General features: G+C 36.6%; 1 long non-coding RNA gene across 1 annotated transcript in view; it reads left to right on the top strand.

Moving 5' to 3' along the window:
* Positions 1–579: 579 nt before the first annotated feature.
* Positions 580–25,670, top strand: part of LOC148184944 (uncharacterized) — a 62,945-nt gene continuing 37,854 nt past the window's right edge. The window contains exon 1 of the long non-coding RNA XR_015771955.1: positions 580–634. This is a non-coding gene — a long non-coding RNA (uncharacterized LOC148184944). The remainder of the gene's footprint in view (positions 635–25,670) is intronic.

Raw genomic sequence — 25,670 nt, 5'->3', positions numbered from 1 at the left:
GTTGCTCAGGAAAGATAAAAACTTGTTATTTTTTGATGTTAATATTCATCACATAACGGTCTTAATAATGTTCTTTTGACATTATATTTATTTGAAATGCTATAGTAAGTACAGTAACTCTGTATATTTCAGTGCCCTAAAGAGCATTTAATGAGAAATACATGCCTTTTTTTTTTCACCATCTGAACATCTGAGTATCCTTTGTTATGATAGTTATACATTTGGATTTGAATAAAAATACACAAAAGTTGATACCACCTATGTAACAGATACCCTTAAACCTTCCTTTGAATAGCATGGTTTGGTATGTCTGTTGGGTTTAGTTCTGTTTATAAATGTAATCCTGCCACACAGTCAGGAATTGTCTGAACAAACAGGGACCTGCTAAATTTTAAGAGGCTTTTCATTTAGAATGATTTTGCTGCTTGTAGTTTCTAAATAAGAGTAACCACTCATTACTAAAATTTTCATCAAAAATATGAGAGAGATAAATATATAAAAATGTATTAAATATAAATTAATAATAAATATATATATTGTTATATATAATATATAATGAAGCTTTTTTTCCTCTTTGCAGGTGTCTTTTACAATATGTTCTGCTCCAGCCAGTGAATTTTGTTCAACTGGCCAGGTAAGCAAATATGCTTATTTATGCTTATTAATGTGCTTATTTATATGTCATATTTTATTTTTTTTTAAGAAAAATGTTTTCCAGACATTTGACAACTAATTCTGAGAGATTGGTGTTCTGAATTGTTGAATAAGATTTTCAAAATTTATTATAAATGTATTCAAAAAGCTTTTGTTAGTTTTTGCTTAAAAAAACTCAAAACCAAAACAGTTAAAATTTTAATAGGTCTATAATTTTCAATTAGAAAATTTACCACATTTCCCAGATGCTTGAACTTTAATTGTTTGTCTCCTTTCCTTTTCTTCTTGTTTCATCACATTTTACATTGATATTTATGGGATTTTTGTTTTTTTCAAAGTCTTACAACTGGAGCTTCTTTTTGCTATCAATTTCCCTCTACCTACCAGTATTTCAGCATTGCAAACAAAAACGACTGCTGAGAACTCCAGGGTTGGTATTTTAACACCATGGGAATGGCAAAACAATGCTCTAGTGACAGCTGGGAAGTAGAGATGGCTTTGGAAATTTAAAAACACCATTTCTGAAATTAACAAAATACAATTCAGAAATTAATGAAATCACATGTAATGACCTGGTTTGATTGGCACCAAAAAATTAAGGTAAAGCACCAAATTACACTCTTACTGTGCCTAGATTTGTAGGCTGAATTGTGGGTTTTACCTGTGAAGTTTCAGTGTGGCTGGCTGCTGTTGTAGGTAGTTTGCAGAAAACACCAAATTTGTCCAACTCTTTTATCATTATGAGGGAGTTGGGCAGCATCATTTGCATGCAGCACAGCTTTAATGTTGCCTACACAAATATGATACATTTTTTATGCTTTTTTTAATAGAATGATATGGACAAAATGAATTAAAGTTGCTATTTTGGATGGAATATTATGTTCACAGTATATATATATATGTGGTTTGCCTTAGATTAAAAGTTTTGTGCATTCTCATAGGCATATGTTAGCTGTGGCTAGAATAACCAAACACAGCCAAAATAGTAAATAATTTCATGGTGTTCCTTTGCAAGTCTTTTTCTTATTTTATGTTGAAGTAGTCCATAGCTCTACCTTGTTATCAGTACTGTTGATCTCACCTTTAATTTAGATAAACTGTTCTTTGATCATCTTCTCATCACTCTAACTTCTTGACACTGGGTTTTTCTGTGGTGCTGCCAACACTTAAAAAGTTTTCTCAGTCTCAGTTCATGAAAGAGAAATTTCATCCCTTTGGATTTTCTCATTAAATCTTTTTTAGACAAATTGCTCCCAATACCTTTTATGTCCTTTAAAAAATGGATGTCAGTTTCAGCTACTGCTGCCTTTTGGGTTTGCCTAGTGTGATATTCCTGGGTTTTGTTTGCAAGTTAGTCTGCAATCACCCTTGCAAGGAAGGACAAAATCTTGGTTTAAAAATACCTAGTGATTTCAAATGTTAGTCTTAAGAACTTTTCAAATTAATTTCATATTATAAGTTTGGACAACTGATCAAAGAAGGAAAAAAAATATTATTTTCACCCCCAAGATCTTTGCTCTCTTTTTCTGGATCTTTGGCATATCCAAATTAGTAATTTCTCCAAGATTCATTACTCTGGTATTTTATTATGGTATTTTGTTCAAAACATTGTAAGATATAAATATCAAAAATAAATTAATCCATTAATGTAACTTTAACAGCTCTAGCAAAAAGATGGCTGTTGATATTGTCTGATCTTTTTCTTCTTATATCAAAGTGTCTCCTGCAGAATTTGTCCTGGTGTTTGCCTTACAGATATAAATTGTAATGAAATTGTAACACTTTGATTGACTCTGAATTATAATCGGTTTATTCATCAATATGAGATATCCAAGAAAACAAATCATTTTGATTCAAATAGCTAATTTAATTTATTTTTTAACAGTCTCTGTTTCTTTAAATATCATTAACCATTTTTCTGAAACAAAAATCAGTGCAATTTAGAGAGATTTCTCCAAATATATCTTTGACAGGACAATTTTTTAAAATTATTTTAATTAAAAGAGTGAAATAAAATTCATCATCAAAACTTTATTTTTTGTGAATAAATTATTTTCTCCCACCCCATCCCTGCACCTTCCATACTCTCTTTCTTTGGCCACCACTCTCAAAGATTGCCTGGTCTATGTTTCTGGATAAATGTGTCTGGCAGTCAGTGCCATTTTTTTCAAGACAACAAGCCAAAAGGCAGACATTAGATCCCCAAAAAAAATTTTCTCCCACCCCATCCCTGCACCTTCTATTTCTTTGGTCACCACTCTCAAAGATTGCCTATGGTCTATGTTTCTGGATAAATGTGTCTGGCAGTCAGTGCCATTTTTTTCAAGACAACAAGCCAAAAGGCAGACATTAGATCCCCAAAAAAAGTTTCATACAAGCTGGACAAGCTCAAAAGATCTTTGAGATCCCTTTCAATCCAGACTATCCCATGATTCTGTGATTCTCTGAACTGTTTGCTCTCCTTACTGACTTCGTTTATGGCCTCCTTTGCCCTTAATGATGATGCTTGTAGGCTTTATGAAGCATAAAAAAAGAGCTAAAATAGATATTTCTGCTCCATGAGCATGATATGCAGGTATTCTGTATATTTCCACTAATTAGTTGTATCCCAGCTAACAAACATGTCTGTGATGAAGTAACAGGCTTGGCTGAGTATGGGTGATGATCAGGAGCTCGACATGGAGGGCAGCACTGGTCTTTAACACTGGTATTGAAATGCAAGCTGATCTGGCACTTCTCATATCTAATTACCAACTTAAAATGTAAATCAAAGTATTCTAAAGATTATTCATGTTTTTGATGTGTCCCCTGCTCTGTCGATATTTGTGGGGTAGGATGCTGTGAGCCTGCATGCCTGCCTGGTGACTGAGTTATTGGGTTGCTGTTGCAATTCTGCACAAGAACAGAATTTTCCATAGATTGTTGATCAGCAACAATTCTTACAAGAATTAACACTCTGACAAATAGCTGTATTTTAAAGTTTGTCAGGCTACTGGCATTCTCAGAGGCTTTGAAAGCCTTCTAAAAGTATGGTTGCATTGTTATTACAAAATTCCAATGCAGTGCACAAATTGAGAACCAGGAATTACCTATAACAGAAAATGCAACAGGAAAAGACTTAATTTTTAATGTTCTCATTTTACATCTTTTGAGCAACCGGTGGCATCTTATATTTTCATTTCAAGGACTAAATTTGGGTTCTGTATGAAACAATAAAAAATAAATAACTATTTTGAGGCAAAAAATATCTTAGAAGTATATTCCAACAAAGTTCTAGTAAATGGCATGGCAATCTTTTCAGAAGTTTTTTGTACTCCAACAGTGCCTTTTTGAAATACTCAGAGGGTTTAGTAAGTTAGGACTATTGTAGCACATGAAATTACTGGCAGATACAGCACAAACTAAGGAACAGCCATAAGTGAAAACTGGATGCACAATTTTCACAAATGGAATATGGTTGCCAGTGTTACACTTGAACAAAAGCACAGGATTCACCTAATTACTCTCCACTCAGGTCTCAGATACAAGGGGAGATCTATTCACAAACTATGAACCAAAAGACCTACAAGTTGGAATTAAATAAACCAGTGGTTCTCTATTAATTATGCCTCACTTAAACCTCGTAAATACCTGGTCCTGGCTCTCTCAGAAACCCAGTTCTGGACTTATGAGCCCCAGGATTCATCTCTTGTGGTGGTTTCTATATTGTTATCCTGAGGTCTTGTATGGCATAAAACTGTGTGTTCCTTTCTGTGCACAGGGATGAGTTTCATACAGAATCAGTACAGATGAAATCAGAAATTTCAGTTCGTCCCTGAAAAATAACAACCATAAGAAAAACAGGAGTAGTTTCTTCACTAAGTCTAGGGCTTTGTAGGCATTTGTACTCAAAATTTCATAAGTCTCTGAGTGAGGGCAAAAAGTCCAATAAAAGGCAGAGTTTTATTAAAAAAACTATTTAATTAGTGTGATAAAAATTTTGACTATTGAAAATAACTTAATGAAGAGAAATTTTTCATAGTGCCCAGCATTAAATAATTGCTCTTCTGGGCCCTTTGTTTTAATTGGTTACAAGAACATATGAATATGTGCATTTTTGAGATTGACTTTAATTTGTTAGGCTGTTTCTTTTTCAGATTAGGTATGCAATAATATGAACTTTAGTACAAGCAATTATGAAAAGGTCTCTTGTGGGTTTTGCTGTTGTGGCATTTTGGTTTGCTATGAGGGTATTTCTCTTCAGTTTATGTCAGTAATGGAAGAACCCAGAATTGATATTAACTTTGCATTTATATTTTTGTTTGCAGTATTTTTATTTAAGTAGTCCTAAATTAATTTGAATTTTCCCTTCTTAATGTATTAATATCTGCTGGTCAGCTATACTAAATCCTGGGGACGACTTGTACGGCAAATCTCTCCAAGTTTTTTCCTACTCCTGAGTGACTTTCTTCAGGGTGTTACCACATATAACCTCCCTTTTCCTAGCAGGAGGTTGTCACCAGAAATTCCCTCTCACTTTGGCCACATATTTGATGTGTGCTGAGTCAGATCCTGCACCCACACAGTTAAAACACTGTGTTAAAGTTAAAACACTTTAGTTTAGGTGGACCCAGCCACTCCTGTGCAGATCTCACCTTGGTGGGGAGAGGAACCTCCCCTGAAGAATAAAAGGAGTGTGTGCCTTACTCCTCAGGAGGGAGATGGTTAGGGCAGGGAAATCCAGCCTTTATTCTTGGATCAGGAGTGTTGTCCTGGCCCACTGTGTAGACTTAAGAAGTCAGGATCCAAACCCCTGTCTCCCTTCAAGCAGCTCTGCCACTTTCCTTTCTTGAAGGAAAATAAGATTATTTTGAGGTCATCTGAAATTAAATACGAGCCTTGGAACAATAGGTACTAATGTGTGTAGAATGCATGGTGTCACTTTTTGTGCTGTGTCTGTAGACCTGGGAAAGTCTAACCATAGAGCCTTAAGCTAACTAACCAGCTAAAATGTTTTTAATATTCCTTATGCAAAGTTCAAACAAAGTTTTCAGCGTCCACATATACGGACTCTGCTCTTGGAGCTACATCCAGACAGAGCAAGCCCTTGTTTTCAGCAAAGGCAGATTTTGACAGATTTTAGTATGAGCACAGGAGGCCACTTTCAGGGTCAGGCTCTCAGCAAACTTGGCAACTCTTTCTCTCCTGCCATCAGTCTTGCAAAGTTTGATAATTTCATTAATGCTTCATCGGTTGGGTGTGAGTATGAAAGAACTCCTCCTTTCACACTCTCTTTAACTTTGTAGCCTTAGTAGCTAAAGAGGATGTTTTCAAAGACTCATTCTATCTTCAGACTTCAAATATTGTTTATAAAAGAAAGAATAGCCAAGACTCAAATATAAGTATTTTCTTTTCTTTTAATATCATCATCTATGCAATATTGTTACAATTGTTGCTACAAGGAGAAGGAAGGCTGAAAAAATAATTTCACACCTTTTGAACAATTGTAAAGCAAGTCTTTAAGTCAATTTCTTGTTATGCCTTTTTTCTTCATTCTATATTTTCTTATTTTGAAAAGGAAGTAGCAAATGAAACATAAATTATTGTTTATCTGAAGTATTAAGATTTCAGCAGAAACATCTTATTGATTTCATTCTAGAGAGCTTCCAATCTACTTTTAGAAATTAGTCAGACATGTAAAAATGCGGTAGTGTATGTGATATTTTTTTTGCCCTCCAATATCTCCAGGCAGTAGAATGTCATAAGTTACAGGAGCTGAGAGCTACAAGCCTCATCTTGGAACAGTAGAGACATAACTATTGTGGCTTTGGCATTTTCTCAAAATGAATAATTGGATGAGATAATAACTTGCTTCATTTTTACAGCATCTTAAAAACTGTCATATGTCCAAAGGCTTAGCTTTAAGTAGCTGTTCCTGGAATATTTAAGGGAAATTTCATCTAAATATACTTGCAGTATTATTTTGTAGTTTAAATTGGTATCTTCAGGATGCTATTTCTATTATAGCATCTTTTATGTCTGAAGGTTTTTTTATTCATTTTTATAATATGTAGCAAAAGTGAACAGCTGTTCTACGATTTTCTTGTGATTTCTCAACAGCTTCATTTTTCTAACCCTCTCTGGGGATAGTTTTTACACAGTATTGAAAACTTTGTTTTCTGATCTATTTAAATGAAATTAAGTAAATAATAAGGAAGAAAATTCCAGAACTGATGAGGAGGGATAGCTTGATAAGAACAAGTTAAAATATTTTCCAACCTTTTACAACTGCCCTGTTGGAAAGACTAACTATAATAAATTAAATAAGTAAGATTATAGAGTTTTTCCTGCCAATTTGCTTTTAAGATGTTAGTATGTCCTAAAGATTTTATAATGGTTTTAAAACAAAACAAAACAAAAAAAAGTTTTTTTAGCAGATGGACCTAATTCTTCTTAAATAGAAGCTACACTGTGAAGAAATTATGTTCTGAGGAAGCTGCTTATGTTACAAAGGGAAACATATTAAAGCCAGTGAATGGCAGATTTACAGGTCTAAATCTGCTCCCCATGTGTCATTCTGAAGATCTAAGGTGGCAGGGACCTGCTTGAAAATGATGGTGTTCAAATTCATACTCATATGTGTGTCTTAGTCTCCTTGAGTCCCAGTGACTGCAATGTTCTCTTCATGCTGTTAAGAGTAAACTGAGTAGAAACCTTAAATATTGCAGGGTGGTTTTGCTTATAATGGTGGGGCGTGGAGTACAAGAAAAACATCATGGCTTTGTCAGTCTGGGCTTACAGGATCTGTGGTAAAATTCCTGCTTCCCACTGCGAATGGGTATCAAACTATAGCCCAAAATGCCAACATCTAGAAGAGAAGACTTTGTTCAGATTGATAATGAGATCAGACACATACAACTCTGGGGTTTTTTGTCTATTTCTATTGAGCATTGAACTGTCTGGACACAATCCTGTGCCGTGTGCTCTGGGATGACCCTGCTTGAGCAGGGAGCTGGTACCAGATGACCTGCTGTGGTGCCTTCCAACCTGACTCATTCTGTGAATAAAAAGCATAATATTTTTAAAACTGGAGAAAAAAAGAATACAGCCACATTTCACATGCACCTAATGATGTACTTCCTAGGGAAAAGTGGAGAGAGCAGAATGGAAGAGGCAAAAATGTGCTAGGAACTACATAACACCGAGCACTAAGGGCATATATGCAGCATTGTGCTTTGCTTTATTGTTCTTCATCACTGAGGTTTTCTGTTTGGGCTTTTTTTAAGTTTCATAGTCCAATTTTTAAACTGTTCTGTACCCCTTTCTTTCTCACCTCTTCTGCAGGTTGAAACAGATTTTGGACTTTGAGCAGTTAGATAACAGGCATTATCCAGAGGAAGAAGAGTCATTTAATATACTAATTATAATAATATATATTTAATATATTTGAGGAAGGGGCAGAAGGTAGCTTGGGACAAGCCTTCACATGGCAAGTCATGGTTTCCTAGAACATGATGTGCTTGGGATCTTTCAGTTGTTCCCCAAAATCTTCATGCCTGTCTCGGTTGTCTTGATTTTGAGTCATTTATTAAATTGAGACTCCAAATGTCTGTGATAAAGAGATGCAAGTGTGCTAGACTGGGCCCATTGAATGTACAGATGCCAGACTTATTGGGAGTGACACTGTGAAATTAATATGTACACACTGCAATTTAAAGGATAATATTATGCAAATATTCCTAAGCATGACATGTTAAAAAGTAGTTACATTTTAGACACATCCATTAATATTTTCTCTTGAATATCAAGTACTTCCTCCCACCTGCCATCTCTTCCATGTTTTCACATGATATGATGGTTAAATGTCATAAAGCTGTCATAACGCTGTGACTAGGCTTTTTGGTTAGTAGAATCGAGCACAATCTGCATTTATATTGTGCTCAGCACTTTAAAAACAGATTATACATTTCAAGCAGTACAAAAAAGACACATTTTTAATAACTTTTTCTTCCTATGGAGCCGATTCTGAATTGCTTTTGCTGTTTCTAGCATACAGCACTACTATGTTTTGCCCCTAAGCAGCATATGGGGAAAAAAAAAGAGGCTTAATGGATCATTCTGTCCTTCTTGTACTCCCACTTCAGACTTACATTCATGAATATGATGGTGTCACTCCCTTTGGAAAAGAAGCAGCAATTCTAGGTGCTCAGGCTTGGGCCATGCCTTCCTACTCCCCACCCCAGCCAGTCTCACACAAACATCCTGTTCATCTAAGTTTGTGAACTGTTCTTAACACCTGGATTTAAATGCCAGAATTCCACACAACAACCAAACAAGCAAACTAATTGACAAAATTTGCAAACAATCACAGCATTTGTAGAACTTGGTAGCATCTGAAACTCAGTGTCTTATTTTTCTGCTCAGTGCTGCCCATTAATAGCAGTGCACCTGTGCCCTGAAGTGCTAGGATTCCTTCCCCCCATTTGTTATTTTTATTGTGAAGTACTGCAGAATATTGTTCACATTCTGCTCACAGGGACATTCTAGGCTTCAATTCAAGTGCATTCTTTTAGACAAATTATATAAAAGTAATTGTAGTTTAGAAACACCACAGTGATTTGAATTAAGAAATCCACTGGCAGTGGAGAAGTCTTGCTTGGAGACTTAAATTAACCAACAGTCTTGGCTATAAGCACATAATTTTAATGGCAACATTATGAAAATATCACCAGCAACATCATGGTTAGATATATTAGGATTTTCAGTCCAAGCAGGATAAATATCCTCTTACACACTTTAAGTGATTGAATTTTATCTCTGAACTGAAAGAAATATATTATGTGGATCATTACAATTTCTAGTGTTTCTCTATCAAATTTTGTTAAAAATGTACTGCTCACAAACCTGCTTATTCCTCTAGGAAAAAAAGAAAATAGGAACACTGGAAAAAGCACATGGATTCTATATAAAACCAAACAAAATTATTATCTGCAAATATCTATAAAATATTTATTTAATATTATTGAAATTATGTAAAAAATTAATAGGTATCTACATGTAGGATATAGATAAAAGATTATTACTTAAACTTTATCATCTATTATCTTAATTCAAAGACATGCAAAAAGTTTTTATTATGCATATACTGAGATTTCTTGTTTTGTACTCCAATTAAAAGGTAGGAATCTTTAAGGACAGATATCAGGTGAAGTTAAAATATGATAGAAATCTAGATCATTAAGTACATTTGTCACTCGAAAGAGAGCAGAGCAAAAAGGAGGAAGAAAATATTTAGATTAGATTATATTCCACCAAGAAAAAGTAAGCAGAAAAAGATCAAATGTACATTTCTAATCCAAATAAAACATTTTAACGAGAAATTATGAAATAGAGACCACATGGATTATTGAGCAGTGTATTTTTCCCTGCACACAACTTTTTTAGCATAACAAGCAGATAAAGTACACCTCATATTAGCATAGAGAGTAGGTATTTGTGTGGTTAAGTGTTTGAATGGAAATTAAATATTCCTAGAAGTTGTTATGAATATAATAGACCTGATTATACAGAAGAAAATAATTTCTGTTAATGATGCTGTCATTTAAGTACTACATCATAGATGTACTTCCAGGAAATAAATTCCTTCAAAGTGCAAAACTCCAAATTGGGAATGAAAATCAGAACTGATAATGATTCACTTTATTCCACATAGTTTATTATACTCCTCTTATCATCATAATATCTGATTACTTTCTGGTGGTGCATTACACTATGGGATTGTTGCTCAGCACTCTGCCATTGCAGGATGAGACCTGTAGGCTTGGGGGAAGGAGGACTAGGAAAAATGTGAAAATGTGCTTAAATATTAAAATATTCTGCATGTGTATATACTAAATGAGAGGAGGAAAGAGCAGTAATGAAAATGAAATCTAATTGGGTGGAAAAAACCCACATTGACATGTGCTGGCTACCACAGCAAAGACTTTTGGAAATTTAGGCTATCAAGAGGTTGATGTTGGATCCATGAAGGTTGGTATCTGTTTCAAGAGTAGTTCAGAAAAGTCTGACAGATTGTTCGAAGGTATTATATTATATTACAACCTAGAGAAAATGCCAGAATTTTCAACTCTTGGATTTTAATCAACTCAATATTTTATTTGGAAAGGAAAAAAAATTCCAGAATATAATATCTTTTTAGCTCTTCTGTGAGGTTATTCCCAGGGCAGATGGAGTTTTGGAGCCCCTTTCCTTTGTTAAATGCTCCTGTGCCCAGAAAGGATTGTTGTACCTGGGAAACCTGTGACCTTGTGTTCTCACTAAGTGATGCTGCAGAGGTACCCAGACAAACTGCAGTCAGAGTATACTCAAAGGAAGATTTACAGGGAGACTAAGCAAATGCAATTATTCTAAAAAAGAAAAACAAATAGTAAAATAGAAAAAACAAATAAGAAAGAAAAACCAAAACAAACCAAAACCTCAGAAAACCAAAACTATGATCAAACGAACCAAACAAAAAAAACCAATCTCTCCCTAAAAAAAACCCACAAAAATAAAACTGTATTTAGTGCCCAGAAAAAAAAATAAGTTGAAAATGTATAAGCAGTCAGGCTGAGAGGCCTCTGTAAATAAACACAAGCTAGAAAACTATGGCTTAGAAATATATTAAAGAATTGAAGGGACTCTTTCTACCAAATAAACTGAGTTTTATGATATTCAAAAAACATCTGCAATCCTGATGCATTTTTGTGAGTTTCTGCAGGAAGGTCCAAGAAAATTTTGGTTTACAGTAATTGTTTCAATGAAGAAAATCTCTGAAGAATTTCTAAATTTATATATTTAAAATACCCATGCACAGTATGTGTTAAGGAAATGCCCAGTTAATTAAATGGATAGTTCTTCGTCTGTATCAGACTTTGAAATTAATTGATTAGTTTATATTAACCCATGTCTAATTGTTTACAAACCTGTTATATGCAAAATGAGTCTGAAGCGTGTTGAGAAAAGGATGTCCTGGCATTGTTTTTATTTTGTGTTGCAGGTTATTTTGTAAAGGTTGCAACTGGCTTTCTTATGGCCATTACAGAGTTCAGAGTTATGTCAAATATCAAATGGATGTTTCATTTTGCAAATTTTCTATAACTAGAAAGGGCACAGCATCTGAAATAACAGTGTTCAGCCTGCTATAAGTTTAAATCAGAAAATAATACATGGCTGGGATTTAGTCCCAGGGATCATATACACCCTGTGCTGAATTTTTATGTAAATCAGTTTATAATCATGTTTTCACAAATCCTGTAAAGGCAAAGCCTATTTTCCTAGTTGTAATACAAATTATTTGCTGATTTGAGTGGCCTGAGATATTTAAGAGGTCAGATAAAAGTAGTGTAACTCAAGACTATAGGTGGAAAAGGCATTCACATCTGGGCGTGTTATCAACAGGTAGTTGCATCACAGTTTTCAAGCATCCTATGTGTGTAGTACCCTAGGAACTCACAGTTTAACCTTACCTGAAGCTGGACTGATTTCTGCATAAAGATTTTTACAGACTTTATGATTTACAAGGCACAATATGATATCAGTAGTAGAATCTGCTTTCTCAACTGCAGCAGCTTATCAATCACTCTTCCTCTCCACAAGTGAGTTTTTTTAGTTGCAGCTTCTTACAGTGCTGTGGGGATGCAATGGCCAATGCCAAAATTAGAAAAAATATATTACTTACCTTGTGTTACTGTTATACGTAAAGAGCTTTAATTTTTTACAGCACCCACAAATCCATCCTAGTCTCTCTTGTGTCCAGAACCTAATTCCAAAGAGGACTTCGTGAGAGAGAGATGGGGGATGTGAGAGAGGTGAAATATTTTTCTGTCATACACTGTACTCAAGAGAGTAATACATGTATCCCATTGCCAAGCAATATTTTCTCAGGGGTTCTTTGACTACACACGTGTCTGAATGCACACACACGCACACACACTGCAGTACCTGCAGAGGAGCTCAGGATGAAACAGACACTTGTAGAAGAGAACTTGCACTGCTGGCAAGTAACTCCCTAATACTTAAAAGTGACTGGTGGCTTGTCACACCACATTCAGTCAAGAGGCACTGATTTTTTGGGGACAAAGTTGCCAAAATAAAGAAAGGAAATAGTTAATATATAGAAAGTTGCAATGTATAATTTTTCTCCCACAGGAAAAAAAAGAAACCAAAAAAAGTTTTCAGAGTGAAAATCACAAAAAGAAGTTAAAATAGCGCTGTGGTAGGAAGCCTTTTTTGGTGAAAATTCTATTTCTTGTGATATTCTTGGTTTACAAACACTTCAAGATTAGGCTTTACATTGTGACTGAAAATGCATGCAAATACTATATTAATTTTCTTTCTCATTATTAGGTATTTGCAGTATGTTGCCAAATCCTTTGAGAGCAAAGCAGTCCTTAGGCTTATTTATTTAGATTGGTGGGGTATCTCAGGCTCTTCATTAGGCATCCAGATATACAGCTATGTCCTGAACAAGAAAGATTGCTGACACTTTTGAAGACAGATGGAAATGGACGAGGAAATTCAAGTAGACACTGCTCATGTCAAAAACAAATTTTTGCCATGTAGATAAGGAGGCCATTTATTAGATCCTTCACATATATAGAAGAAGCCACTTGGCTAGTTATTTGAAACTTGTACAAGTTGTCAGTAGATACCAGCATAACGTAATGATCTGAGGTAGTCAGTGACATATTATTGGATATGAACCATATCTTGGTTCATCTTAGTGTTATATGTTACTGTTTAAATCATCTCCAAAGACCTCAATGAAGTATTTTAAAGGAAATTTACTGCACTAATTCTTTGTTTATGTAATTAAACCCAATATCTGCTGTAAGTGGCTTTGATTTTAAGGCTTCCATACTCAACAAAGCTCTGCAGACTTGCTCACATTGGATGGTTCTTATAATTTCAGTGAGAAGGTTAATTGTAAATATCAGTACAAGTGTAAGAGTTTGCATGATTAAGGCCTAGAGACATCATACAGCCCCACTCCTCTCCCAGAGCATGGAAATAAAAGATTCATCATGGGACATACTGTGTGAAGACAAGGTTTCTGCATGCTCTGTGCAGCATTACAGCATTCAACCAGGTATACATCATTCAAATTGATATAGGATTTTGGCATTCCTTGTGAAAGTTTATTTCCCTTGAACTAGAAAAAAAATTCTTTACTGTGAGGGTGGTGAGGCACTGGAAGACATTGTCCAGAGAAGCTGTGGCTGCCCCATCCCTGGAAATGTCCAAGGCCAGGTTGGATTGGGCTCTGAGTAACCTGGTCTAGAGGAAGGTGTCCCTGACCATGGCAGGGGAGTTGGAATGAGATGAGCTTTCTATGATTCTATGAATTCACCATGCCATGGCTATTATTAATCCTCTGAGAACAGAACTAGATTATGCTTGCAGAACTTAGCAGCATTTTAACTAAGGGGACTGGTGCTTACATGTTGCATTCTGCTTCTTTCCTGCTAGATAAAAGCTATCCAGAAATGCATTCCAGAAATCTGGTTGCTTGGTTTCATGCTCTGTGAGCATTAGTTACCATAGTGTTTTAGAAAAATACTTTTTCAGGAAGCAGAAGCATAATCAAATATAGTCCACTGGAGCTGTGGTGAATGAACCGTCTGTTAACAAATTGAAAGCAATGCACTTATAGATTTAATGATTAGTAAATTTTAATTCCCTGCTACAATTAGAAAAATATAAAAAAGATAGCATGTCAGTAAGTCCAGAAGTATTCCTCTAGGTACCCAGCAGCTGCTAACCCTTTGAATATACCTCCTTATGATTCTCCTGTGACTGCTGTAAACTGACTCTCTTCAGCAACCAAGTCTCTCTGGAAAGCAAACCAGACAGTTCCCTCCACCCAAACTGTACACTTTTCTGTAAATACTTATCTCTGAGCTACTGGAACAAGCCCTGCCTCACAGTTTTTAAGCCAGGATATACCTGGTACTGATCAAAAGGTGTCCATTCTATTCATACTGGATTCCTTTTAACCAAATTTTACTTTACATGTTTACATGTTTACATGTTTTGTAATGAAAAATGCAAATTCTTGACTTTGATCCCAAAGACCTAGGTACTGTGCAAGTTTACGTAAAAACCCTTTAATATTCCCAGGTTCATGCAGTCTGTGTAAACTAGTGGTTCAGAACTCCAGACAGGAGCTGAAAGACAACTGAGGACTCTTGTCACAATTTGAAATAAAAATAAAGGTTTTCTACTTATTACTAGGAAAGAAAAAAACATCATTTAGGTACATGACACTTTTTGGTCCTCTGAAATCTTTGTTCTGGTCATTCATCCAGTACTGGAATTTTCAAACCAATGACTAACCTACTGTGCTGAGTGGTTTTGGTTAATGGTTCAGCATATTTCAGGTTCTTCAATTATCATTCTGTGCTTATTTATATGTCACCCTTTGTCCAAGCTGCAGCTTTGCTGTCAAGTGTGAACTAGAACAATCTCTTAAAGTCAGATGTGTTTTCAGCTACACTATGGTAATCTTGGCTGTGATGAGGCTCCTGTCTCTCCACCAAGAAAATTTGGATATAAACATGAAATTCACAGTGTGTGAATATATCTGGGGCAGAGGAAATATGTACTATAGTAAAATTCAATGAGCTGTGGAGTCGCAAGTTACATGAATTCATGTATCACTGCTGAATCTGAATTCTTTCATTAATGTACACATAATGTTTGGTATTTATTTTTATGTAGTTATTCAGAATTTTCTGAGTAAATGTTTTTACCTGATTTTCCAAATCAAAACCTGAGGGCAATAATTCCATTTTTTAGGAAAAATTCAATTAAAAATGTTTTTTGTAGTACAGAACTTAATTCTGATAGAGACAGATAATCAAGTAACTGAGGATCTGGTAACTAAGATACTCAACTGATTGCATGATAGCTGATCCTAGTGCTGATTTTAATATCCTGTATGGGAAGATGTGAAAACTCTTGTGGAAGGAAGTCTGCTTGTACACAGGAATATTACCAAAATGTGTGAGGCAAAAGCTAAAGAAATGCCCTGATATGACTGCATAATGTGAATTTTACAAAGATAGTATGGAACTGTAATTTGATAAAGAGATAAATCACTCTCCTATGAAGAAGGGCTGAGAGAACTGGGATTGTTCAGCCTGGAAGAGAGAAAGCTCTGGGGTGACTTAATTTTGGCCTTCCAGTACCTGAGGGGAACGTTCAAGAAAGATGGAGAGACTATTTACAAGGGCCTGGAGTGAGAGAACAAGGGAGAATGGCTTCAAGAGATTATGACAATGACAGAGAGTAGGTTTAGATTAGATATTAGGAAGAAATTCTTCTCTGCGAGGGTGGTGAGGCCCTGGCACAGGTTGGCCAGAGAGACTCTGGCTGCCCCATCCCTGGAAATGTTCAAGGCCAGGCTGGAGGAGGCTCTGAGCAACCTGGTCTGGTGGAATGTGGCCATAACAGGGATTTGGAATGAGATGATCTGCAAGGTCCCTTCCAACCAAAACCATTTTGTTATTCTGTGATTTTGAGTTACGTTTCACTAAATTTGCCCCAAAGTTAGTATAATTAGTTTATCTTTACTTAGAACATGAGTTTTCCATTATTCCTGTGAATTATCACCTCCAAATAGCACAATATCTTCTCAGTGATGACACCCACCAGTCATTGTGTGCCATTTGTCAGAAAGAGACAGTTCATTGAAAAGAAAGCTGCTTATATTAACAGCATTTCCTATTGGAAAAGGGAATTTTAAAAGATACTGCCTATATATTTTCAACTACTAAAGTTAATTTTTGAATTTCAAATAACTTTTCAGGCCTGTAAACTATATTTAGTATATAAATAGTTCCCTCTCTACAAGTCAATAACCTGTAAATTATACATGTATAGTGGAAGAAGGAGTTAAGATCCAGAGTCCTCTCTTCCCTGCCTTTGATCACACATAACCTGCTCAATCTTACAAGAGAGCTCTGTGTCTTTGATCTCCTCTGCCTCTATCTCTATGTTGTTCAGGTTATCTGGGGATGTTGATTATTTTGAAGTGTAGGTTTTGCTCACAGAATTAAGTCAATTTAAACTAAAAAATAGCTGCAAATGTAGCCATTTGTACTAAAAACACTGAAGAAGTCAAAATTTAGAATGAATATTTAAAACATTTCAATGTACAAAGTGTTAATTACTTCAATATAAAAGTACTTTAAAATCTAGATTTGAGGTATTCTGCTGTTTGGGGTGAGATTATTTTGGAGAATCAAGAATTCACAGTAGGGAAATTGAATAGTGCTATATTTAAAACAGTTCTAACCATTTTTACTTCAAAACAACTTGATACTTTGGTCTGCTGAATCAAAAACACACCTTGCATTGGACTATAATGCACATGTTCTTTCTTTTCAACTAAGAGTTTTTTTCAGGCTAACTCAGCCTGCTGGGAATATAACCCAGCAAAGTGCATGCACAGATCCCATATTCTTTTTTAATTAAGATAAGAAAATGTGTGGGATATTTTTGGGCATATGTGCATATGTATCTACTGGAAAGCATGTTTTGGAAAGTACTGTCCAGAACTGTAGAAATATAAGGACCTAGAGATGTATGCCATTTCCTTCCTGAAATTAATTATATTTCAAAAATTTGTATTTTCTCTTTTTTCCAATGACCTCTGCCATATTGAGGTGTAAGACTATGTCATTTATAGGAGTCAGGGGATAGGTGAAACACAGCTTGTGTTCTACTTTTGATTCAAGGCAGCTAAGCAAAATGCTCTTCTTACTTAACATTTTATAAGGTTTTGAGGTATGAGCAGCCAGGATTCATACATGTTCATATGGGAAAATTATGAAGTTAAAAAAAAAATAACAACTCTTTATCAGTGACAGACAAATCAATGGTACAAAGAATACCCCTCTGACATCCTTTATATTACCAGCCTGCATTCAGGTCAAGAATGAGTCCTAAGAAAAATAAGTGGCCTTGTGGGACCCTTGCTACATAACCTGCCAGGCAGTAGGGAGCAAGAAGTCATCTGAGCCTTCTGCAGAGTTCTTTCTATCTGTGCAATCCCAGGCCCCTGAGGATTTTTCCTTCTGAAGCTTGGGAGAGGATTGTTGTTGTGATGGCGTTTTTTACACTCAATGAAGCATTACTAACATTTTTCAAGGGGACCATTGGGACGGGAGTTATACTGGGACAGGTTTAGGCACTGGGCATGCTGCTGAATCAGGAAGCAGTAAAAGTTTCTGGCTTCCATTCTGGTTATTCTTGTCCTTGTTTTGAAGAGATATTAGGAAAAGAAGCACGCATTTCTTTCTTTATCTCAAGTAGAGGGCATATAAGGGGTTATTTGTTGTTTGCCCTCTTTGCTAGCTGATTCTCTGTGTGCACTGTCTTCCTACTCTTATGAACAGGAACTATACCAAGGTACCTTCAGATTTCAATTTTCAAAGGTAGTGGTCAAGTTGGTGCAAACTGTGTGGGTGGTATTTAGAAATTATCTAATTCAAGGTAGTATTTATGATTTAGTGCAGTGTACTTAACACTGAGCAATGTCAGTATTCTGCACTCAGTAAAGTAATGTTGTCTCTGAAAACAAGTTAATCTTTGGTTCCTTTGCCTCTAGAACTGGTAAAAGCATTTAACTGCCATGGTACCAAGGAATTTTGAGGAGTGATATGCTAAAAGCTTTTATATTTAAGGAAAAAAAAATATAAGTTTCAGATTTTTCCATCCACTGAATGGTTATGATAATGCTCAGTCATATTTGCACTTAGAGAGAAAAACAAGGTAAAGAGAATGTAAGTGTTTTTCTACATCTACGACTGGGTGTATGTGAGGAGGTTGGATGTTTTATCTCTTGCTGTGAACTTACTTAACATTTCTGGAGTGACAGTAGTGAAATAAATTGGAGCTGAAACAAGTATGTTGAAGGAAATGTCTGTGGCAAAGAGCTTCCTAGCATCTGCTTGGTCTGATAGAACACCATGGCACTTCTACCCGAGTCACTGTTGTTGCTTGTGAAGAAAGGAAGTGCCTCTTTGTGCCTGAATTATCACATGTAAAAGGCTAATTTTCCCTAAGGGGCAGTGAGTATCCAGAGAGCCTGGCTTTTTCTTGGGCCTTGCTATGAACTCATCTCCAAACCATCTCTCCTGTAGCCATGCTGTTTATTCTACCACAACTCTGCTTCCCTGTGGAGAAGAGAATGGTGTCTCCTGTTTGCTCCTGGTACTTTCTTTATACCATGCAAGAGTTACTGGAAAAGGCTCATCTGAATTTTCAGTAGCGGTTTCATTTCATTTTATTTGTACCCTTTGTTGTTTATGAATATCTGCACACTTAAGGGAAGAGCTAATCTCCAAAAAATCTATGAACAAGGCTTTTCTTGCATGAACAAGAGTATTGGAAGTGCATTATTCAGTTTTCTATTGCAATGTATTTCTAAAGACTTTCATAATCCCGTAGCAAAGCAGAAAGAAGGTTGTAAAGATCTGGTACCCAGCCATACAGCCAAAGGCCAAAACTTATTTAAGTTTCAAATAACATAATGAAAAGTTTAGAAGAGAAGGAGTTTAAAACAAACTGGTTCTTGGAAATTTCAGAAAGGGGAAAATTAGACTTAAATTTAAGAGGAATGACATCTCTGGCTCTTACCACAGAGCATCTTGCTTAAGTCTCTTAATTCGGTGCTGTTAACCTTAAGGCAGAAAAAAACAGAAGGCATAGTGCCATTTGGGGATAAAATTAAAGTAGCTAGCAGATGATAACTTTTAATTTGCATGCATTTTACAAATAATTTTTGTCACCTCTATACACTAGGGCCTTTGAGAATGTGATCTGCAGAGCAAGACCATTTAGTTATAAAGTGTTATGCCGTGCAATATAGTGTGTTAAAGTTATCCAGAAATGTGCAATATATCCAGCACTTGCATGTCCTCTTCACTTTGTGTGTTTTCAGCTTTTAACTTGTAGTTTTAAAGTTTTAAACTTGCTAGTTTGTTTTTTTTTTTCATGTTCAAGAACTGCTATGTAAAGAGCAGAGATTCCCTTCATACTTCTCCCTTCACACCGGCATGGATGCTGTTTCCTTCCCAATCTCTTTCAGATTTCCCATCATATCTTGTGTGGGTTGCCATGCCCAGGGAATACTCTGATTTTTCCTTTCCCATTGTTTATCCTTTTAACCTAAGAATTTTGGGGTGATGGTTGTTCTGTGGGAACTGAGTACTGTACAACTATATTTGTCTGTGACCAGATACCCTCGGCACGGTCCAGGTTTCCTGTCCTCCTTGCCTCCCGAGTAGAGGAAGGATCAGTGTCCTCTTCTCCCACTGAGAGGTTGTTTCTGTGCAGCTCCCTTCCACCCGGCCTCCCTGCCTCCTCCAGCTGCACATGAACAGGGCCAGGCACTCCCACAGACACAAGTTCTTGGTTCCCTTTGTGTTGCCCATGAATTAGTTCATAGGCAAAGCACTCTGAGGTTCATCTACATCTCTAATTGTTGTCAGGCACATATGCAAGTGATATTTTAACAGCTTTTTAACATCCTTCTTGAATATTGGTGAAGTCAGTATTCATTATTGAGGGCTTGCCACATATTGAAGTGTTTTTCCACACATGGAAAAACAAAAAAAGCCTGTCACCCCTCAAAAGCTGCTGCTCAGATTTGCCCAGTTCAGACTGTCTATTATTTGTAATTATTGGAAAATATCCTTCTGAGATCTGAAGGTTCTCTTGTTCTTTGTTCTCTTGTCCTTTTCACATCTCACCACTGAATAATAGCAGAAAATTTGAACAGTTCAGTGTTCAACAATTCACTGTTGTTTAGTAGAAGGTTTTTACTCAGTTCTAATGAAACTCTTATTTTTCACCATGGTGCAAAATGCACCTGGGCATATGGGTGGTTCTGTTGGAGATGTATTATGGCCTAAACATTTTTATGGTTAATAGTAAAATGTAAGGTGGGATGAACTGAACTTGAGTCCCAGGTGTCCTGTTAGGAAAAAAAAAAAAAAAAAAAAGAAAAAAAAGTAAAATTGGTTTGATTTTTGCTCAAATCAGTAAGAAAACTACTAAAGTGACATAAATTGAATCTCAAGTTTCAGTTTCTACGTAACTGTTATTAAAGACATTTGGCTGAATTTTTTGAGTCTGGAAAAATTAACTTAGTTCTAAATAATCTCAAAGATATGTTACTAAATCTCCAAGACCTTTACAGAAGAATCCCCTCTTGCATTGCTTTTATGGCTGAGAGGCAATGACACACAGAGCTTCTTTGTGGTCCTTGGAGGTCAATGTGATGTTTCTGATCCAAGCCATGGGTCTTAGGGCAAGCAGCTGGAGTGATACGCAGCATTTCCACTTACTGGTGGCACTTGTTCAGCCATCCTTAGTTCATAGTGAAAGGAAAAGGATGTCTGGATTCAAGACCATGCACATGGCACTGCAGTCTGGAAGACCGTGTCACTGCACCAGAGGGCTTTCCTCCAGCTGCTGGTCCTTGAAAACTTCCAAAGCTGAAAAAGAGGCAAACTAAGCCAGGAACTGATTTTCTGGGGCCATAACAAGTTTCTCTTCTGATGGACAGCTCCCACCAGTTGACCAGAGCAGGGCTGACCCCATACTCAGCAGATGGAGCAGGGTCACTTCCATCCCCTGATGTTGTACCCAGCACTTCCCCCCAGCCCCTTGTCCCTGCTGGGCTGCAGTGGGAGTAACATCTTCCCATCCTCTAGATCCCACCAGCATCACCACCACCATCTGTAGAGTGGTTCCCCCAGTGTTTTCTGCCTCCCAGTCACACCTGCCTGCCCAGAAACCTGGGTGCCAGCCTCCAGGATGTGCCAGGAGCCAGGCAGGGTGGGACTCGTGCTGCCAGGCTGCCACGTGCACTGTCCCAGTCCCAGCTAGATGACAGCCCCAAGACCTCACTCTGAGGGCTGCACCACCATCATAGCCATCTTCCTCTACTTCAAAGCCCTCTTTCTCACACTTCCTTCCTTTGGTAATGAGCCTTCAATTTCCTCCAGGTAAATAAAGTGAAACTGGAAAGAACTGTAAAACAAAACATAAAAGTAGCTGAGCTGGAGAGTTATAGCCTGCAGTGTCCCTGGGAATGCGTTTTCCTGTCCTCACACTGCAGTTTCTAGCCCATTGTTTGTTTGCCTTTTCTTCACAGATTTTAGCTGTAAAATCTCTAGCATGCAACCTCCACAGGAGCATTTGGAGGCATGCTAATTAGGTAGAGAGACTCCTCCCACAGCTCCATATTTTTAATGGGAGGATCAGAGAAATTGCCACTTTTTTAACATTGCTTTTTGCAGTAGCTATTAAAGTTCATGGTGTAGAAACAGTAAAGTTAGTTTTTGACAGCACAGTGCTCTGAATTCTTCTATATGAGATTTTCAGGTGTGGGGAGAGTATATGTTTGTTGCTCAGTAAGTTACGTGGTATTTTCATTTAGAAGTGACATTTTATGTGACATTTTACTTTAGAACAATAGCTGGGCAAAATCAAAATTTCAGGTCTGTAGCAGAAGAGTAGTGTCTATTACTTTGTCTATTTAGTAACTTGAATCATTTATAAATTCTGCCTGACTGCATCTCTTTTCACAAAATCCAGTTTAAATGCATTTTGAAGAAGGGAGGGTACTGGCTGGTTTCAAATGTGCTGGTTTGCAAACTTGCAGACTAGCTGTCCTACTCACTGGTGAAGATAAGAGGGCTCAGATGAAGAGTTTTGTGCTGCTGGAAACACAAGCAGTTTTCTCGGGAGACTGCACTGAGGGAGATTGCAGCAATGTTGCAGCCCCACCGTTATTGGTGGGTATTGCCGCATTCACGTATAATTTGATAAAATCAGGAAGTAATAAAGAAAGGTAGAAAGAAGGGATGAGAGATCTGCTGTGTAGAGTCTTTTCCTTTCCTTTTCTAATTTTTTTTAGGGAGAAAAAATGTCCAGGGGATGCCACATTAATTTGGGGAGGAGCGAGTGCTGCTTTAAGTCAGAAAACTTGTTTTATAGCAAGTGCTTTATTTTGGGAACCATTTCGGTATGTTATGAAGGAAAGTTGCAGACTAGGCATGTTTACTAGACCTTTAATTGCTACATTTAGGAGAAAGGCGCTTTTTTTTTCCCTTCTACCCTCCCCCCTCCCCTTTTTAACGACAAGAAGCCAGAGTTTGCTGTGCAAATGAGGCAGGCTTTGCAAGAATCAGATTCACTTTGGACGACTCTTCACATTCCTCGTCATCGTTACATTAGGCAGCACAATTCCATCTCTGGTTGTTGGGCAGAAAAAGTGGGCAGCCTGCCAGGTAGACGTTTCCATGGCTCCCAACCCCCAAAGGTGATGCGTTTTTCAGCTAATTCAATGAAGAGTGGGCTGAACTTTGGGTATAAACTAGACAATAGCTGCCTTCGCAGTATCAGCAGAATGGTTTATGGGAATGCACTCCACATTTGGCACAGCATCATGTGACCTTACGGCTGAGATTTTGTGATGGTGCCAACGGAGACTTGGAAAGCAGTGCCCGTTCTGACTTTTTTCCTCTTTTCTTACATGGCTCAGAAAATGGTGGATCTTAATACTTGACTTTAGCCAGACTCAGCAAGCGATTGAGCTTTGAAGCACAACTTTGCCTTTATTCTGGCTTTTTTGGCACACCACCAGGAGGCTGTCCCTTTCACGCCTGATAAATTCTGCTTCTTATCTCCAGATAGAAAAAAGAAAGAAAGAAAATATAAGCAGAATAATTATACTTCATAACAGCATTTTAGAACTACACGTTTTATTTTTTTTTTATTGGTGACGTGTAGCTTAGAACAGCCCTCCTGAGTGTCGGAAGGATAAAAGTTATTTTTTTATTATTTTTCTGGGGTTTTTGGGGAGGATTTTTTTGTTTTGGTTTGGTTTGGTTTTTTGTGGTTTTTTTTTTTTTTCCTTCCTCCTGTTTAATGAACAGGCATTTGAACTGGGCAAACGGGGCTACAGCACTGAACGTGAGATCATTGCAGCCTAGTGTAGCAAACTGGCACCCTGCCTTTTCACCCCTTTGCTCCGGCACATTTGTGCAATCCCCGTTTATAAAACCGGCGCCGGGGCGAGGTGAATTTTCTGGTCTCTCCCCACCTCTTGTCCTGGGCAGGCATTTGTGGCAAGGATTGGTGCAGCTTTTGCGCAGTGCTTTGTGCCTGGAATTCCGAGAAGAGCAAGAGAGAGAGAAGACAGGCATCCTGGTCTTCTTCTGAGAAAGAACAGGAGCCCTAAGAAGAAGAAACAAATCTGAGTTTGTCCTACATACAAGCGTACAGAAAAAAAAAGTGACTCTCCTGCTTCCAAAAAAAATCTGGCATGTTTCACTACAGAGGCATCAGGACGTGTTAGAGCTTCTTAAAACAGTGTAACAAAATGAGCATAGGAGATTGTTTCTTTAAGTAAAAAAGAAAAAAAAAAAAAAAAAGGAAAAAGAAAGATGGAATTAATTTTTTGTTTGTTTGCTTGGTTTTTTCACTATTGCTCACATAGCAGTATTTGGCACTGGGTGAACACGTACCTTTCATATCAGGTATAGCTTCTGTTTCTTTTTTTCCTCTTTTTCTTTTTTTAAGGCTTTTTAAACATGTTTTGCAACTGAGTTCTTGTGTATTAATTTTAATGTAGTCTTCTCTTCACACATTTTAAAACTAACTTTTGGGGGTGTGTTTGATCTAATGCTGCTAAAAATAGAAAGTAAACAAAAAATCGAGGGTCTATAGAAATAAGTGGTTAGGCACATTTTGTCTTAGCTAAGCACTGGAGTTATGCAAAGACCTTAATGTTATATTTATTCTGTCTAAGCTTTGGTTATCTCTAAGAAAGTTGTGGGTATTTAGATCTGGTTGCTAAGGAAATTAAATTCTTTTTTTACAGTGTGACTCATGCTTTCAGTTTCTAAAGAGGAGAAGTGAAAAAAAAAAAACATGTTAAGCTGCAGGAAAGGATCGCTCTTGTAGCAATATTAAAGTTGCTACTGAGCTAATTCATATATGAGTTTCTTACAGTTTGCATCTAAATCTGTTGCAAAGAAATCAGTGTGATAAGCACTGGAATAAAAGGCACATTATTGGGACATTCATGAAGCACGCCTGGTTTGCAGCCAGTAACAGTAACTATTTTAAGATATTTGGAAAAGCCGCACTTGTCCAGGAATAGCTGAAAACAGTATTTAAGATACCCATTCAGGATGTCTGTGATAAGCGCGTGTACAGTTAAAGTAAGTTTTGAGCATATGACACTTTAGTAGGGCCTTTTACTTAAGGCATTTGTCTTGTCTGTTGTAACATATTCCTAAACAATTAGAAGAGTGTGTAACAAAATTCATTCTGAGTGACAGATTTTTAAAAGCTTGGCCAAATTGATGTTTTATGTAGTTTGGATATTTTTAATTTTTTTTTATACTTTCTTAGTCTTTTTAATTTATGTTAAAAATACAGATGTTCTCGTCTGGAAATTACTTTGAAATTGCAGTGTCTCTTTCATCAGTGTCTCTTACATTTGTTGGTTTTTTCAAAATGTTCATGATACGTGTATCCCTAATAAAAGGCTTTATAAATATGCCTTTATGAAATAGAACTCTTTTAACATGTTCTTCACTTTTTATACATTACTGAATAGAGAGTAATTTCTAAGATTATATGCTAATTTTGCCACTTCATATTTTTGTTGTTCTGCAATGAATTCTGGGAAATTTGCTGAATGGAGACCTTATATATATATATGACACATACACCTCCATATACCCATTTTGGACCAGAAAGTGTTTCTTAGATTTATGGTGATACTGCCCTCCCCAACAGTTAGCTGGAATAGTTTTGTTTGTCATTCATACCTAAGCTAAGAAAAACCAAGGCTTGCATTAGCTTAAAATAACTTTTCAAATTTCTCTATCTGGTCAGACAAATCACTTCCCCCACCCCCCCATAAGTTTTTGCTTGATTTAAGCCACTTAGTTTATGCCTGTATATTC

Source organism: Pseudopodoces humilis, chromosome 2, assembly GCF_049639895.1.
Source record: "Pseudopodoces humilis isolate 2021_Gansu_Grassland_sample_001 chromosome 2, ASM4963989v1, whole genome shotgun sequence".
NCBI classification, from domain to species: Eukaryota; Metazoa; Chordata; class Aves; order Passeriformes; family Paridae; genus Pseudopodoces; species Pseudopodoces humilis.
Note: the sequence above shows the minus strand (reverse complement) of the source record. Positions and strands in the feature narration are given on the sequence as shown.